This window comes from Halichoerus grypus, chromosome X (assembly GCF_964656455.1).
Source record: "Halichoerus grypus chromosome X, mHalGry1.hap1.1, whole genome shotgun sequence".
Classification (NCBI taxonomy): Eukaryota; Metazoa; Chordata; class Mammalia; order Carnivora; family Phocidae; genus Halichoerus; species Halichoerus grypus.
This window is the reverse complement of record NC_135727.1, coordinates 88,124,646-88,143,330: the sequence shown is the minus strand read 5'-3', so window position 1 is coordinate 88,143,330 and position 18,685 is coordinate 88,124,646. Positions and strand designations below refer to the sequence as shown.

The following is an 18,685-nucleotide window of genomic DNA, read 5'->3' as shown; positions in this document are numbered from 1 at the left end:
GCACTGTAGGAACTGGATGTCCATATGCCAAAAAAAAAAGAAAAAAAAGAAAGAAAGAAAAGGAAAAAAAGGATCTAGACACAGACCTTGTATCTTTCATAAAAATTAACCCAATATGGATCATAGACCTATATGTAAAACCAAAACTGGAAAACGTATAAAATACAGCGCAGGAGAAAATCTAGATAACCCTGGGTTTGGTGATGACACTTCAGTATAACACAACAAAATAAAAATTTGAGAAGTTGGACTTTAGTAAAATTAAAAAGTTCTGTTTCGTGACGGACCCTGTTAAGACAACATAAAGACAAGCCACAGAATGATAAAACATATTTACAAAACATATGTGACAAAGGACCTTATTTCCAAATACACAAAGACCTTTCAGAACTAAACATTAAGAAAAAAATAATGCAATTTAAAAATGGGGAAAAGATCTGAAAATATACCTCACCAAAGAAGATATAGAAAAGGCAAACAAGCATATGAATAGGCAACATCATCTACGTCGTAAGGGGACTGAAATTTAAAACAATGACACACCCCTATACATCTACTAGAGTGGCTAAAATTAAAAAAATAAAAAATAAAAAAATAAAACACAAAAACAAACCTGATGTACAAAATGCTGATGGGGTGTGGAGCAGCAGGAACCCTCATTCATTGCGGGAAGACATGCCAAATGGCACAGCCACTTTGGAAGTCATTTTGGCAGTTCCTTACAAATTTAAACATAGTTTTATCATACGATACAGAAATCACATTCCTAGGGATATGCCAAACTGATTGAAAACTTGTGTCAGAATAAAATCTTGCCATTTGCAGCGATGTGGATGGAGCTAGAGTGTATTATGCTCAGCAAGATAAGGCAGTCACAGAAAGACAAATACCATGTGATTTCACTCACATGTGGAATTTAAGAAACAAAACAGATGAACATATGGGAAGGGGGAAACAGGAGGTGGAGTGGGGGGGACAAGCCATAAGAGACTCTTAATGATTGAGAAAAAAACTGCGGGTTGGTGAACGGAGGTGGGAGGGGGATGGGTCAAATAGGTGATGGGGATCGAGGAGGGCACTTGTTGTGATGAGCACTGGGTGTTGTATGTAAGTGATGAATCACTGAATTCCACTCCTGAAACCATATTACAGCGTATGTTCACTAACTAGAATTTCAATAAAAATTTAAAAATAAAAAAAAAAAAAAAGAATTCAACCTTTGGAGTCAAACCTGGGTTTCAGGGGCAAGAGGAAATTTTTGAAGGTGATGGATGATTTTACGGCACTGACTGTAATAATAGTTTCAGAGGTGTATACTCACCTCCAAACACATCAAGTTGTATACATTAAATATCTACAGCTTTCTGTATGTCAGTCATAACCTCAATAAAGCAGTTAAAAGAAAAAGAAAACCTATGTCAACACAAAAACCTACACACAAACGTGCAGCTTTCTGTCAAAACTGGCAAGCGATTAAGATGCCCTTCTCTAGATGAATGGATAAACGAAGTGTGCTATTCCATGCAATGGAATATGATTCAGGGATAAAAAGTCATGAGCTATCAAGACATGAAAAGACATGAAGGAAGCATTAATGCATTTTGGTAAGGAAAGGAAGTCAGTCTGAAAAGGCTACAACTGCCTGATTCCACCTATATGCTATTCTGGAGAAGGCAGAACTAGCAGTGGCTAGCAGTGGTCCAATGTAGCGGGAGTTGGTAGCGGAGGGATGAATAGGTGAAGCACAGAGGAATTTTAGGATGATGAAACTATTCTGTTTGATACTGTAATGGTGGATACATGACTTTTTGCATTTTCAAAACCCACTGAATGTACAACACAAAGACTGAATGTCAATGTAAACTACGGACTTCGTTAACAATAATGTGTTAGTACTAGTTTATTAATTATAACAAATGTATCACACTAACGCAAGATCTTAATAACAGGGGAAACTGTGATGGGGGGCTATAATATGAGAATCCTCTATGCTATCTGCTCAATATTTCTGTAAATTTAAAACTATTCTAAAAAACGAAGTCTCTTAATTAAAAAAACACTGAGCTGTTTGTCATATTGACATAATACTCACTTCCATCCCAGAGTGTGCTGGCATGTCCCACCTCACAAGGAAGTAAGCCCAAACACAAAAAGGCCTAGAAAAAGAAAGGGAATGTAAGATGAATGGAGATTTTCGGTAATACGTTCCCAGAAATCCCTTCAGTTTGGCAGCATCTTTGAAGCATCAGCCTCCCCATTCCTACTTAGCCTGATCTATGACTTGGCCTGGAATAGTTCTCCCAGTCATAGATCTAGTCAACACTGTAGATAGCCCCCTGGCTCCGCCACCTCATGCCCCCATGCCTCACCGTTTGGTCACAGGGCCACAGCTTACGCAGTTGCTGTCATGTGTCATGCTCTTCCTCTCCCACCTTCATCTGCGGAAATCCGACTCATTGCTAAGACCCAGTTGAGATACCATGTTCCCTGAAGCTTTAAACCATTTCTTGACACAGCACCTGCCACCTTCCTCTGCCTTTCCTTGACATTCCAAGCCTGGGCGATAGCATTTGACACATCAGTTGCTCTTCTCCACATAACCTTTGTTCATCTCTCTCTCCTCCCATTAAGTCACCCAGCCTCCTTTTTTTTTTTCTCTCTCTCTGCAGAAAAAGAAACCTCAATAGATGGAATGGATAGCAGTCAGGAAGTAGCTGAGGCTCATGATGTTGAACCGAAGGGTCTCATAACGTACAGCTGAAGAAGAAAATAAAATGAGAAGCATAAAGGCAAGAAATTTTAAGGTGGTTCAGAAGAACAGGAGAGAAAAAATGAAGATGAGACATTTATGATATAAGCAATATTTCCAAAACTGAAGAAATATTTCAGCTTTTGTAAAACCACCACCACCACCACCACCACCACCACAAAACCAAAAGGAGTCCCCCAGATAAGCACCAGGGCTAATAAAAAGGGATCCACACCAAAAAATACCCTGGAAAATGTCCTATTTCATCATTTGTTCACTCACTCGGTCAAGTGCTTTGGTCTTCCTCATCCTGAATTTCCCTTAAATCTGGAACCCATGGCATTTCCCCTCTTCCTTGCAGGCAGATCAGCTGAGGGTTAGAAATGGGAAATCCTGTAAGGAGAAAGAAAATATATAGTTGGGTAGGCTGGGAACAAAGTACTGCCAGATTAGTCCCACCCAATGGGTAAGCAGAAACAAGATAGGAAGAAGAGAAAATGTTCAGTGAGAAAGACCAAAGGAAAGGCAGACACCACGTGAGAATGTTTAGGTTCCTACTATGTCTCCAGGCAAGAAGCTTATCAGAATAATACTGGAAATACAAAGTAGTAAACAGATATAATCAAGTGTTACAAGTGCTATAATCTAAGCCAGAGACAAGATATAGACAGGCAAAAATGAGAAAAAAGTCCAGTAGTTCTCAAATGCAAGCCCTTGGACTAGCTGCATTAGGACTCATGTGGAGCTTCTAAAAACACTTTTCTGGGCCCATCAGCAGAAATCCTATTTCACAGGTCAAGGGTGGGGCTGGGAATCTTTATCGGCATTCACAGGTTCACCAGGGCCACGCAAAACAAAGACATCTTTCCATTTATTTGTGTCTTCTTCAAGTTTTTCATCAGTGTTTCATACTTTTCAGCATACAGCTCTTTCACCTCCTTGGTCACATTTATTCCTAAGGATTTTATTGCCTTTGGTGATACTGTAAATGGGACTGTTTTCTTAAATTCTTGCTCTCATACTTCATTGTTAGTGTATAGGAACGTAACTGATTTTTGTACATTGATTTTGTATCCTACAACTTTGCTGAATTTATTAGTTCTAACAGAGTTTTGTCTCTTCCGATGCCTAATGCAGGCTAATTGGAAGACTGGACCTTAAGCGTACAGCCGGGAAAGTTAGGCTGTTAGATACACAGTCCAGCCCTTAACAGGGAAAAACTGAGAGCTGGGTGTTTGTGCCTACTCACTCTACTGAGCCAGAGGGACCAGTCACTGGAAGTGCCTTTCTGCCCATGTATAATCATTACTTATGTAATTTTTATGACTTTAAAAAAAAGCTGAGAGATTATGTGACATGATAGCGGTATTAACTAACACTACAATGGCAATCATATGGTTATAAATAAATGTATAGAATCCACATGTTGTCCACCGTAAACTTACATCATGTTATATGTCAAATATATTTCAATAAACTTAAAAGAAAGAAATGTACTTTTTAAAAGCTGAGAGAAGGAGTGTGAGTCTATGTTTATACAGTTTGTTTTATTTTCCATTTCTGGTTCTCTTTGCTTGCTCCTCTGGATTCAAGTTAACATCTGGTGTTATTATCTTACTCCCATATAGCTTTGCTCTCACCCACATCCTTCGTGTTTTTATTGTCAATTGCATAGCTGTATGCTATTAGCCTATAAATAAAATTTTATATAGATTCTCTCATGCAATTCTTTTTAAAAGTCTTTTCAGAGCAGGAAGATCTATTTAATTTATACTATCATTTATTATTGCCTACGCCATTACCTTTACTGACACTTTTCTTCACGCAAATTCAAGTTACTCTCTAGTGTCATTTACTTTCCACCTGAAGGACTTCCTTTCGTATTTTTTGTAAGGTGGCTCGGCTAGCAACAAATTCTCTCAATTTTTATTTATCTGGAATATATTTAAGCTTCATTCGCAGAAAGTAGCTCTCGCTCTCTTTATAAATATATATTTATATTTGTATATATATAAAATATATATGTATACGTTTCTTGGTTCAAGATTGTTTTTTCCTTTCAGCACTTTGAGTATATCGGCACAACGCCTTCTGCCCTCCACTATTTCTGATGAGGAATTTTCTGCTAATCGGCTAATCTTATTGCAGGTCCTTTGTAGGAGTCATTTTTGTCTTGCCGCTTTCAAGGGTTTGTGTTTGGTTTTCAAAAACTTTCCTCTGATGTGGTACATAATCTGGGTATGAATCCCTTATGGATTTTTCCTACTTAGAATACATTTAGCTTCTTAGATGCCCATATTAGTTTTCACCAAATTTAGGCAATTCTCAGCCACGCGTTCTTTGAATATTTTTTACGCTCCTTTATTGGTCTACTCTCTTCTAGTATACCCCATTGCATGTATGTTCATATGTTTGATGGACATGTAATGTGGAATGTGCATTTCTCCAAGGCTCTATTAATTTTTCTTTATACTTGTTTTTCTCTGATTTTAGGACTGCCTGACCTCTACCAATCTCTCTTCAAGTTCACTTTCTTACTTCTGCCAAAACAAATTTACTCTTGAGGCCCTCTGGCGAATTTTTCATTTCAGTCATTATCCTCTTCAAATCCAGAAGTTCCCCCATTTGGTTTCATTTTAGAATTTATCTTTCTGGATAGTCTCTATTTGGAGACATCGTCATCACGCCTTCCTTTATTCCTTTAAGCATAGTTTCCCTTAGTTATTGGGCCAGATTTGTTATACGTGCTTTGAGGTCTCTTTCTGCTAGATCCAATTCTGGGTCCTCCCACAAGCAGTTTTTGTTGCCTGATTTGTCTTTTACCCAGTGCATAGGTCACACTTCCCTATTTCTTTCTGGGTCTTACAATTTTTGGTGAAAACTGGGGGATTTAGGTACTATATCGTAGCAGCTCTGGTGTTGCTACAATATGGTAGTTGCTCTGGACTTGCTGTTTTGCCCATTTATTTGTGTAGTGATGTGGCTGGACCAGATTAGTGAAGTCTATTTCCCTGCAATGTGCAGCTTCTGATGTCACCACTGAAAGGGCACGACCTTGGGCATGCACACAGTCTCCCTGACTCCCCTTCTCCCTCATGGGTAACTGTGGTTTGGGCCAGGAGGCTTTTCACAGTCTCTTTTCCTGAGAGTTTCATTAAGCTTCTGCACAGACTGCCTCGACTGGTTTCAATTCCAGCTCTTAGCCTCCATTAATTTCCAGCTGATGGCTTTCCTTTTATTGACAATGCCCTCCCTGGGCAATAAACGGATCCACAGGCAGTTCCTCTTAACTTTGGGACCCTTTGCAGGGGTAATCTTTCAGGTCACTCTTTGATGCCGGCTCCAACTCTAGGAAGACTCTTCTTAGGTATCGCTTTCCCTCCTTCGCTCTGTCAAAATTCCAAATGCCCTACCGTTTGGCTTGTTACGTTCAGAGCTCCCAGCCCCCTCTTAAAAAGCTCACTCCCAAGATCTCCATTCTCATCAACAGTACCCTTAGGCCTGCACTTTCCCATGCTTTTCCAAATGAACTCAGTCCCCTTCAGGACAGTCTCCCTTAGAGAGAGCTCCAGAGGTGTCTCTAGTTAGAGCCTGCCTTTCCCCTTGGGCAGCCCTCCTGCCGCTCCAGAACCAGCAGTGGGGACGGTGGCTCTCTTCCCTCAGAGGGATACCCCTGCTGTACAAACAACACTCTAGGCCAGTCTAGTAGCTCTCCATCTTGTCAGCTTTACTTTCCCGGTGCGGCAATTCTGTCTCATCAGCGAGCTGGGGCAAGGGTGATTAGGGCCCCTTAGTCTCAGCCTGTCACACCTGGAGTCTATCTTTGTCCTATGAATCGGGGCCAGGTGGGGTAAGGGAGCAGCAGATCTCTCACCTGCGCTTGCCTGGAATAGAATTTCTGAAACGTAGGGCTGAGAATGAGAAGAAATTCTGGCAGCCCGCCTCTCCCTCAGAGAACCGGTAGCTCTGGACTTGGGGGGCGGGGGGCGGGGCACGGGAGGGGGTGGGCAGGAGAAGGAGCTCCACCTTCTTAGCTGTAGCTACCCGGAGTAGATCTTCCATCATACTGAGCCAGGGGGAGGAGGTGAAGAGAAAATGTGTGGCTCAAATGCCACAGTCTCTCATGGTTCTTACCGACATTCAGTACATTTGCATGAACTAATGTTTCTCCACTTGCTATATACCCTTTGAACAGTTGCTAGAGACTTGAAAGGATTGTTTTAGAATGTTCGCAAGTTTGATATTTTTTCCTCTGGCAAATCATCTATGGAGTTCCTCACATCATTCAGGAATGGCTTCTCTTTTCCTTTCCTTTTTAAATATTATTTTTATTATTACATTATATTACATTATTATCATATATATTATTATATTATTCTTATAAACATGCATGTTTTAAAAGAATTCAAATAGAGTGGTTTTATATAAAAGGAAGCAAAGGTCGTCCCCCAGCCCTAACTTATCAGGGGTAGCAATCTGCTAGTACGTTTTCATAGGTATATATGTACTGTATTACATTCAATACAAGCTGTCAGAAGTAGAATCATAAAAGGAATTTAGAAAATTACCTCTCTCACACTACCACTGAATACATTTCTCCCATTTCCCAAAGCCAACAAATACTTCCAACTGATGTTAGATAAAAAAGAACCAATCAATCGATATGCATCTGCACATAAAATTTAGTCAGCTGAGGGATGAATTCGAGCCACTCTCCCAGTGGAACCTTTAACAGAGGTCTCAGAAAGTGACAGGTCAGGCAGAAACAAAATTTAAATGCAGAAAATTTGAATAAGAAAATTAATATGCTTCTTATTCAAATAGAGAAGAAAATACAAACTAAATATGTATTAGATCATAAAAGAAACCTTAATGGATGTCAAAAAGCAGGCATTCCATACATTACAGTACAATAAAAAACCAACAACAAAAGATCGATTTAATTGCAAGAAGAAGGACTATGTACCTGAACAGACGCAAATGCCTTTCCAAGAAAATTCTCAGGTCAGGAGAAATCCAAAGCAGCAGTTACACACTAAAAATACACCACAGGCTTCCAGTTATGGAACGCATAAGTCACGGGAATAAAAGATACAGCATTGGGAATCTCGTCAATGATATCGCAATAGCGTTGTATGGCGACAGGTGGGAGCTACACGTGTGGCGAGCACAACATGAGGTTTGAACTTGTTGAGTCGCTATGTTGTACACCTGAAACTAATGTAATATCGTGTCTCAATTATACTCAAATTTTTTAAAATGTAAAAGTACATAAACCATAGTAAAACACAACCAACAAATCCTGTGCAAGTTAATACCAAGAGTACCCAGAGTAAACTTCGCAGCCTGAAACACATTCACTACAAAGAAAGACTGAATATACGTGAAAACATTCAAATCAGGAAGCTCGACGAACACCAACAAAATAACTACAAAGAGGAGGGCATTAAGACACATAAAACAGAAATTAATAAAAATAAAATAGCAATCTATTCAACCACTATCTGGTTCTTTGAAAAGACAACCCAATTGAAACACGTCTGGCAAACGTGATGAAAAATAAGAGCAGAGATATAACTGAACACTATCAGGAATTAGAAGGGAGATTTTGCAGTTACTTAAAAAATTTTAAGAACGTTTGTACAAATTGATACCAGTAAATTCTAATAACAGAATTATTGCAATTGGCCTAAGGAAAAGAAACCTGAATGCAGCAGTAATCAATAGACTGAAATTAGTAAAGAAAACAAAGGCTCCTAAAAAGAAACTATACATTACCACAGCTAATTATAGTACAGCTGATTATTAGACAGATAATTACCACATTATATCAATTGTCTCATTGCACTAAACAATGTGAAGGCCACCTAAATTATTTTTCTAGTTTAGCATAACCCTGATGCCAAAACCTGACAAAAATAAATCTCAATTTAGAAAATGGATGGCACAGTCATTAAAACAGTGGGATACTGATGCAGAAATAGACCAATAGGTCAGTGTAACCGAATCTTCCAGGCATATATGAGAATTTAATTCATAGTAAGGCTGCCATTTCAAGTCCATGGAGACAGGCTGCAATTGAGACATTTGTGGCTATCCACTGAGAAAAATATAAACGTTCTTTATATTTCTATCAGTTGGTTAAGCGTCCAACTCCAGATTTCAGCTCAGGTCATGATATCAGGGTTGTGAGATCAAGCCCCACGTCGGGTTCCACGCTGGGTGTGGAGCCTGCTTAAGATTCTCTCTCCCTGCCCCACCCCACCCTACCCTCCCTCTCTAAAAGAAAAAAAAAAAAAAAATATATATATATATATATATATATATATCTTGTAACAAAACATTCATGCACATACAAAAACATCCCAATTGATTAAATGTGCTTACCATGAAAAAGAAAACCTTAAGGGCGTTAGAAGAAAAATTCAGGTTGTTTTTATACTATTGGGTAGGAAAGGCCTTCTTCAAACAATACAAAAGGTGGAACATGTAAAACTATTCAGGCTGGACTATCTGTATGATAAAAGAAACCATGATCAAAGGTAAGAGGTAAGAGAGTTCCACCTAGAAGATGACAGCTTAAGAAACTTCACAGACACACTCCCCAGAGAAACAAGCGAAAGGTAAAAACTATCTTAAAAATAACTATTAAATGTCTCTGCAAATTGTCCTAAGAACATACGGCAAATAAGGAAACCCTTCCTCAGAAAACAAAAATCTACTAACCTAGGTAAGAACAGTGAGAGTCTGGCATTCGAACCATGATCTGCTCCCTCCCTCCTACCTCTCCAGCTCAGTGTGATGTTAGAGCCCTCCAGATAGGTATCGCCAGGAAGACGGGGCTCCCTCTCCCCTCAGCTCCCAACTATTAGTTACCCATAGCTCACCAGTAAGGGCAGGCCACCAGTATTTGCCATCCTCCCGTTCCAAACTGAAGAGGTTAAATTCTTAATCAGTGAGGCCAAGAGGTCAGGGGCTTGCTTTCTCCAATCAGCCCCCACTCAGAGGACTGAGGGCTTACACCAGCCACGGCGGGCTGGGAATACTGCAGTCCTGGTTGCCCTTGCCCCAGTCTGACCACAGGACAGAGGCTCCAAATAGAAGCAGTAAGCCTAGAAGTCCCCCCACCCGCTACTGCCCCACCCAGAGGCCAGAAGAGGGGCTCAAAAATCTTTCCCAAGGAGGAGAAGCAGCCCAGAAGAAAGAGAGCTCCTAAGCTCTCCCCCCAAGCTCTCTGTTTATTTGAAACAGAGTGTGGGAAAACTGAAGCCTAAGAGAGCTCTTGAAAATAACGGCTCCTCCAAATGAAAAACAAGGAACAAAACCACAGGCCTACTATTTCACCAAGACAACCAGGGACAGAGGCAGCTAAGAAGAGGCCTCTCGGGGTCTGAATAAAACTCAGAGGCAGCTAAAGAATATTCCCACCTGCATTGAATCGGATCAGAGTGTGGCACAATTTATGCAACCAGGGCATTGTTGAAAACAATTAAAAAATACATTGGCAATTAGTGGAGCCTAACAGGTGAGTGTCACAACAAATGCGGTAGACAGCTTAGCAGAGAGATCAGAGGAGGAGACAAGGAGAGCCCTGCGAAAACTCCTGTCATTGCGAGTGACTGTGTGTACGTACACCCAAGTCTGCACTGACTGGGGAGTAACCAATGCAGGCTTCATACTTTGGGGTAAACAGACTTAACTAAAATAGCCACGTCACTAGACAATTAAATAAGCAAATAACAACAAAGACAAGCCCCAGGGAAGGGGGGGGTAGAAACGGGACCCGAATCCAGAGTGCTACGATATACTACCTAAGTGCCCAATTAAAAAAAAAAAATCGGGGATATTCAGAGAAGCAGGAACGTGTGACTCATCTACAGGAACAAAGACAAGCAATAGAAACTGCCTGCGAAAGGGCCGGTATGTTGGATTTAATAGAGAAAAGTCTTCAAATCCACCAATGTTAATATGTTCCGAGAATTAAAGGAAATCATGCTTAAAGAAGTAAAAGAAGCTACCATGACATTTCTCATGAAACAGAGACCATCCATTAAAGAGATACAAGTTATAAAAAGAACCCAGTGGATAATTTGGAGTTAAAAACGACATTGACCAAACAAAAGGTTTACTACAGGGGCTCAGTTACAGATGGGAGTTGGCAGAAGAAAACACAAAATTGAGGAAAACAGAGATTACACAATGCTAAGAACAGAGAGAAAAAAGAGTGAAGTAAAATGAACAGAGTGCCCAAAAATGTGAGATCCCTTTAAAGGCAGCAACCTACAAGTAATAAGATTACCAAAAGAAGAGGCCAAAAAAAGGAGTAGAAAAAGTGAATCACAGACCTGTACCTCTGAAACAAATAATACATTATACATTAAAAAAAAAAAAGAAGATAGTAGGAAGGGAATAATGAAGGGGAGGAAATCGGAAGGGGAGATGAACCATGAGAGACTATGGACTCTGAGAAACCAGCTGAGGGTTCTAGAGGGGAGGGGGGTGGGGGGATGGGTTAGCCTGGTGATGGGTATTAAAGAGGGCACGTATTGAATGGAGCACTGGGTGTTATATGCAAACAATGAATCATGGAACACCACATCAAAAACTAATGATGTAATGTATGGTGATTAACATAACATAATAAAATAAAAAAATAAAAGTAAGTGATAACTAAAAAATAAGCTAAGAGGGTATTCGTGAGGATCAAGTCATGCATACGGAAGTGCTTCAACATCCGTAAAGCTCTGTGCAAATGTTATTATCTTACAGGCAGAGTGGGGTTCCAGTTCACCAGGCCAAAAAAAAAAAAAAAAAAAAAGAAAGAATGACTAAAATTTTCTAAAAATGTTAATCTACACAGGCAGGAAGGTCAAAGAATGCCAAGTACTACACATATGAAGAGATCCATACCCTGACACATCATAGTAAAAATGCTGCAGGCCAAAGTCAAAGAGAAAACCTTGAGAGCAGCAAGGGAAATCATCACTTACAAGGTAAACCCATTAAGATTAACAGCAGATGTCTTATTAGGAAAAAAAATTTAAATGGAGTCCAGAAACAGGGGGATGATATATTCAAAGTGCTAAACGGGAGGAAAAAAAAGTCAACTAAAAGTCTTCTATCCCGCAAAACTACCTGTCAAAAACAAAAGCAAAATAACAACTCCCAGATAAACGAAAGCTGAGAGAATTCAACTGCTGGCAGACCTATTTGTAAGGAATAGGAAAAGAATTTCTTCAGGCCAAAAGGAAGCAAACCTAGATGTAAATTTAAATACCCATTTTTAAAAAACAAAAAACACTGTTAAAGGTAATTATGTACTTATTAAACAAAGTATAAATGCACATTTTTTCTTCTCTGTTTTAAAAAGCGCTTTTAGGGGCGCCAGGGTGGCTCAGTGGGTTAAGCGTCTGTGTTCAGCCCAGGTCATGATCCGGGAGTCCTGGGATCCAGCCCTGTGTAGGGCTCCCTGCTCAGCAGGGAGCCTGCTTCTCCCTCTCGCCAATCATGCTCTCTCTCTCTCTCAAATAAATAAATAAAATCTTTAAAAAATTTTTTAATTAAAAAAATATAAAAAAGCAGTTTTATAAGTCAATATGTATATAATCGGCTGGCTGGGCATCTAATGTATCAGAAATGTAATACATTTGACAATAACAGCACAAAGGAGGTTAGTGGGAGCAGAGCTGTATTTGTAAAGAAATGACATAAGATGGTAGTTCAAACCCACAGGAAGAAATGAATAGAACTACACAGGGTTTAATTACTGTAAATATGTACTTGCTCACTGTTCTCAACTTCTTTTAGGAGACGTACATTCATACATTGCTTATATAAATTATTATAACAATAAACGGTTGGGTATGTAACAAGCATGTATTAAATATGTGTAACAATAATATCACGAAAAGGTGAAAGAGGGAATAGAGCTTCATAAGAGTAACATTTCAATATATCCCAGGAATTAATATAAACCTGGAGTAGATTCTGATAAGTTAAAACGCTATGGTATGGCCTAAAGAGAGCACTAATAAGTAACTTTAAAAATAATGAAATAACACTAGAAAATATTTGCTTCAGGAAAAACCAAGCAGGAATAAAGAAACAGGAATTAAGCAGCAATATTAAAGCGGGAATAAAGAAACAAAAAGGTCTTGAGACATATAGGAAACCAAAGGCAAAATGCAGACATTCGTCTACATCAATAATAACATCAGATGTGAGCGGACTAGACAATCCACGCAAGCCTCAGAGATTGTCAGATTGGATAAAAAAAGAGAGATCCAGCCATATGCTATCTACAAGAGACACAGTTTAGATTTGAAGGTACAAATAGGTTAAAAGAAAAAGGATGGAAAAGCCTATATCATGCAAGCAGCAATCCTAAAAAGCTATGGTGGCTATGCTAATATCAGGACAAAAGACTCTTTTTTTTTTTTTTTTTAAGATTTTATCTATTTATTTGACAGACAAAGAGAGAGAGAGAGAGAGCACAAGCAGGGGGAGCATAGGCAGAGGGACAGGGAGAAGCAGGCTCCCCGCTGAGCAGACAAGCCCAATGTGGGGCTCGATCCCAGGACCCTGGGATCATGACCCGAGCCGAAGGCAGAAGCTTAACGGACTCAGCCACCCAGGCGCCCCAGGAAAAAAGACTTTAAAACAAAAAATATTACTACAAATAAAGGAAAATGTTTTATAATGAAAAAAGGTCAGTCATAGGGAAGTTACAACAATTATAAACTTCTATGCAGCTAAAAACAGAACCTGAGAGGGGCGCCTGGGTGGCTCAGTTAGTTAAGCTCCAGACACTTGATTTCAGCTCAGGTCATGATCCCAGGATCCTGGGATCCAGCCCCGCATCGGGCTCCCTGCTGAGCGGGGAGTCTGCTTCTCCCTCTCCCTCTGCCCCTCCTCCCTGCTTGTGCTCTCCCTCTCTCTCTCTCCCTGTCTCTCTCTCTCTCTCTCTCTCTTGCTCTGCTCTCTCTCAAATACATAGCATCTTTAATTTAAAAAATAAAGGAGCAACACTCAGTGGGGAGTCTGCTTCTCCCCTGTTCCCTCTGTCTCTGTCTCTCCCCCTGCTGGCTGGCTCCTGCTCTCGCTCTCAAATAAATAAATAAATAAATGAATGAATGAATGAATGAATGAATAAATAAATAAATAAATAAATCTTTTTACAAACTTAAAAAAAACCGGAGCCCCAGAATGTGTAAAGCAAAGGCCGACAGCTAAGGCCAGCCAGGCAAGCAGAAGCAGCATCTGGAGGTGGTGAAAACGCTGTTCGAATGTTGGAGGCCAAATGTGGCAGAAGACAGGGAGAGCCCACCCAGTTTGACCACACGGTGGAGATCTGAAAGGACAGGAATGAGAAGAGGAGCCCAATTCCTGTATGTATATTTAAGTGGCAAACATGGTCAAAAGCTTGAGGGACACACGTTATGATTGCTTGTGTAAGTTAGCTTGACCTTCATATGTCACCATTTGGGGCTTTTGTAAAGGAAGTCTTTTTGCGATTGATGACAAATGGGCCTGAGCAGCATCCCCTTCATCTTTTTTTCCCCCCTAAACCCACTATCCGTGGATTTGATTGTGATTAGAGAGCCTTGGACATTTTGTCCTAAAGAATCCTTTCCCCCCTTCCCTTCCTGACCCTACTTGCACTGCTGTGGGGTTCTTTTTTTAAGGAAAGCAAAAGCAAAAATAAACTCCTGTCCCTGGCCCTCCAAACACATATTCTGTGAGGTAACTGTGCATGCAACAAAGTGTTAATCCTGGGGTCTTATTTTATATGGTAGTCACATATTTGTTGCTTTAATTGGTGTTAGATGACATAGTTAATAAAAAAGGCAAGATAGGGCGCCTGGGTGGCTCAGTTGGTTAAGCGACTGCCTTCGGCTCAAGTCATGATCCTGGAGTCCCGGGATCGAGTCCCGCATCGGGCTTCCTGCTCAGCAGGGAGTCTGCTTCTCCCTCTGACCCTCCCCACTCTCATGCTCTCTCTATCTCATTCTCTCTCTCAAATAAATAAATAAAATCTTTAAAAAAAATAAAAAAAAAATTTAAAAAAAAGGCAAGATAGTTCCAGAATTTGAAAATATAAATGGAAACTTATCTCCAGTCAAATAAAGTACAAATCCAGAATTAGTAAGGAGAACACTCTTCAAGGGATCGTGGTAAGGAAAAGGGGTGGGGAGAGGCACTCTTATAACAGAGCGAATACTCTGGCCATAAGATCAGCAAGCATCCCAAGAGTTAGGCCAAAAGGCTCTTTCCTTTCTAGAGAGGACACAGAGAACCCAGGGTGGAGAAATGGAATGAAAGGGTGGTGTGAACAGGCAGCGAATGAAGGAATGCTTCATCCTGAAGCCAGCCTACTCTCAGAAGGGCTGTGCCCTGGCTCCAACTGCCGGGGGTCAAAGTTCAGAAACCCAGGGAAAGGACAGAACCTTAAGCAGAGCCTGATTAACAAGTATTTTGCTCCAGGTGTTCAGTAAACACAAGTAGTTCAGCTGATCATTTATGAGCTGAGGAATGGGAGTTTGGAGGGACCGTGTCTGGTTTTGTCACAGCAAACAAGGGGGCACCTGTCAATCTCACCTGAGTCATATGGCGAAGGAAGCCTCCTTGCAGTAAGCACTTTCCTAGAACACAGACTATGGAGATCTCTTAACCTTCACTGTTTTCCAGGATCACAGGGCGGCAGCAAAGTCCAACATTGTCAGTCCGCACACAGTCCTACACACCAATGTCTATAGCACCTTTATTTTATTTATTTTTTTTATTATTTTTTTTTAAAGATTTTATTTATTTATTTGAGAGAGAGAAGGAGATACAGAGAGCATGAGAGGGGGGAGGGTCAGAGGGAGAAGCAGACTCCCCGCTGAGCAGGGAGCCCGATGCGGGACTCGATCCCGGGACTCCAGGATCATGACCTGAGCCGAAGGCAGTCGCTTAACCAACTGAGCCACCCAGGCGCCCCTATAGCACCTTTATTCATGATTGCCAAACAGGGAGCAACCAAGATGTGCATCAACAGATGAATGAATAAATGACCTTGGTGCATCCATACCATGGAATACTATTTGACAAAAGAAAGGAATGATCTTTCAAGCCACAGAGAGATACGGATGAGTCCTAAATTCCTATTGCTAAGTTTAAGAAGGCAGTCCGGAATGGCATATATATATGTGTATATATATATATATATATATATATATACACACACACACACACACACACACACATATGTGTGTGTGTGTGTGTGTGTGTGTGTATTCTCTGTGTGAGCCAATTATTTAAAAAAAATTGTGGAAAAGGCAAAAGTAGAGAGAGCGGAGTGGTAAATAGGAATAGGTAAAGGACAGGTGCTCTTTTAGCGCCGTGCGATAATGTAATGGTGCTTACTTGACACTATGCATTTGTCATTATCCACAGTAATTTACTGCACAAAAACTGAAACTTCATGTATGCACAATTGACACATATTATTAAGGATGTCAGGGGATATCAGGATGAAATGCAGAATGTAATTAGGGAATCTTACCACAGTCACGTATAGAAAAACTACACTAAGACAGGGAGGGAAACAGGGCTGACCTAAGTACCTTTGGAAATGAAGGAAGTCTATAAGGCTAAAAAGAAAAAAATTACACATGCAACGTGCTCTAGTGGAGAAATTTGTTGCCTATGGATGTACAGTGTAAGAAAACTGATACCATTATGCATGTGTACCGGAACCGGACGATTCATTGAATGGATGGTGGGTAATGGGGGCCAGATTTCTCCCTACTAGAGTGGGAGGTTGCAGATAATGAGGGGCAGAGGCGAAAATAATCCACGCAGTAACAAATTAGAGTTGGAGGCATCAGCGTGTATTCATATTAGGGTTAATATCGAGATGGATGCTTACGTATAGACATTTGTATAGAAATGCGCATATATATGAGTTAATATGCACACATCTATTTCTTTGTTTTGTCAGCTGAGAGGGCCTAGCAGCCACTTCATCCAAACAGCAACGTGGACACCTGGTACACAGATACTGGTTTCTAATACCTTCTCCTAACAGTAGGAAACAGTGTTCCTTGGAGAATTGGCTGCTTCTAGGATTAGAAGTGGAAATAGGAAAGATGAGGCTGGAATACATGCAACATGGAAATGTGCAAGATGAGCCTGAAAGCAAGGAATTGTTAAAAAAGCAAATCCCATACAATGGGAGTATACCAAAGGGACCTGGGCGCCAACTGACAGTGCTCCCAATGGCCAAAACTGGAACAATTTAAGAAAAAAAAAAACAAACAAATAAGAAAATATTGGCTTCTCATTCATATATTATTTAAAAGTCCAGGAGAACATTATGAGATAGATGATAGACAGACAGACAGACAGACAGATAGGAGCATAAATAGATGTTCCATGCTGAAGAATTCCAAACAATTTATACATATACTCTCCCCTCATGGAAAGTATGCATACCTCTTCATCAGTTAAGTGTGATCTGTTCCTAATGACCTCCAGAGCTTAGAGTGTGGAAAGGGGTAAAAAGAATAATTTTACGCTTGGAGAATCCCAAGAAACACGACTACACCCAGCAGACTAAGGTCCGCTTCACCGATCATAACTTAACGTTCATATTATGTACTCTTGATTTGACTTGATAAAAATGGCATTCTGTGGTTTTCTGCCGTAACTCACAACACCAGTTTAATCATGAGGAAAACAGCAGACAAACCCCAACTGAAGGATAGTCTACGCCAATATCTTACCTGTAATCCTCTCAATTGTCAAGGTCATCCAAACCAAGGGAAGTCTGAGAAACTGTCATAGTCAAGAGAGGCCTAAAGTGACATGACAACAAAATGTCATATGATAGGCTGGATGAGCTCTCATCACAGAGAAAGAACATGAGACAAAACTTAAGAATAAAACAGAGACTTCAGCTTTTCTGCCTCTCAGGTACCACCAGCAAGGGGGCCCCAGGGGCACCAGATAAACCAAGCAGACAAAAGTAGCACCACAAAGGCGCTGAAAGTTATATTTTCATAGCAACTAGAGCCTCAGAGTGGAGGTCAGAAGCTGCTACACCTAAACAGCCTGGCTCCCTTCTAAAATAAAATATTTACATAGGCTCCAGAGACTCCTATGGTAAAGGCCAAAGGATCAAAGATACAATAGAAAGTAACCCATTATAGCGATAAACGAAATTTTCAACTTTTAATGCTTGTGGGCCCCAGGGGAGGTATACTTGAACTTTTACGGGGTCAGAATGACTTCAAAGCATGGGCTCTATTTCTGCCCCCAGCACACACTGTACATCGGCTTCATTCACAAATAACCTAAAAGAAACATTTCAAACCACAGAGAAAAGATCTTCTTTGTGGAGATTGTATATCCCAGGCAGCTGTCCTCACTTGGTCTCAAAAAAAAAAAAAAAAAAATTTCTCTTCCTCTCTTGGTTTTTAAAGAAATTCTACAAGGTTTGTTCATTTTTTGTTGACAGTTCTTGGCATAGTCCGCAGGATAGCAGAGCAACTTGCCTGAGAACACCGGGGGCGTCCTCTGAAACTCAGCCCTCAATACCAGCGTGGGCGCTTTGGGCCCCTCTGACTTCTCAGCACCTCACAGGGGCATCTGGTGAGTTCTCCTGCTATCGGGACCTCCTCGGTTTGAGTTGACAGTCCTGACTTGTATTCAAGATGTTAAAGGTTACCAGTGGGAATAACCTAGAGGGGGCAGTTGATGGGTCGGTTGTTTTAATTTGCATTATACGAGTTGAAGTTATTAATATAAGGCTTGAATAAATTTCCTGGCTAGAATTATGAGAGGCTGAATCACTCAGCTCCAAAGAGAAGGGACCCTTGCTCCTTCTGGCCAAACGGCTCTCCCAGGTGACTGAAAGGCTAGCGGAAGTGTCTCACCACTCACTATTCCTCGAGC

General features: G+C 40.6%; 1 protein-coding gene across 10 annotated transcripts in view; it reads right to left on the bottom strand.

The window, feature by feature from the left end:
• LOC118536961 (uncharacterized) overlaps nt 1-18,685 on the bottom strand; it is a 101,370-nt gene that overhangs the window by 53,918 nt on the left and 28,767 nt on the right. For 6 of the 10 annotated variants that reach the window (XR_013444659.1, XR_013444660.1, XM_078064557.1 and 3 more), the window contains exons 3-5: nt 3,032-3,142; nt 2,370-2,757; nt 2,093-2,156 (exon numbers count right to left, since the gene is read on the bottom strand). The exons of 1 other annotated variant lie outside the window; for it this stretch is intronic. The gene's annotated coding sequence lies outside the window, so the exon portion shown is untranslated. The remainder of the gene's footprint in view (nt 1-2,092; nt 2,157-2,369; nt 2,758-3,031; nt 3,143-18,685) is intronic. 3 more of the 10 variants (XR_013444661.1, XR_013444662.1, XM_078064560.1) reach the window with 3 other exon arrangements.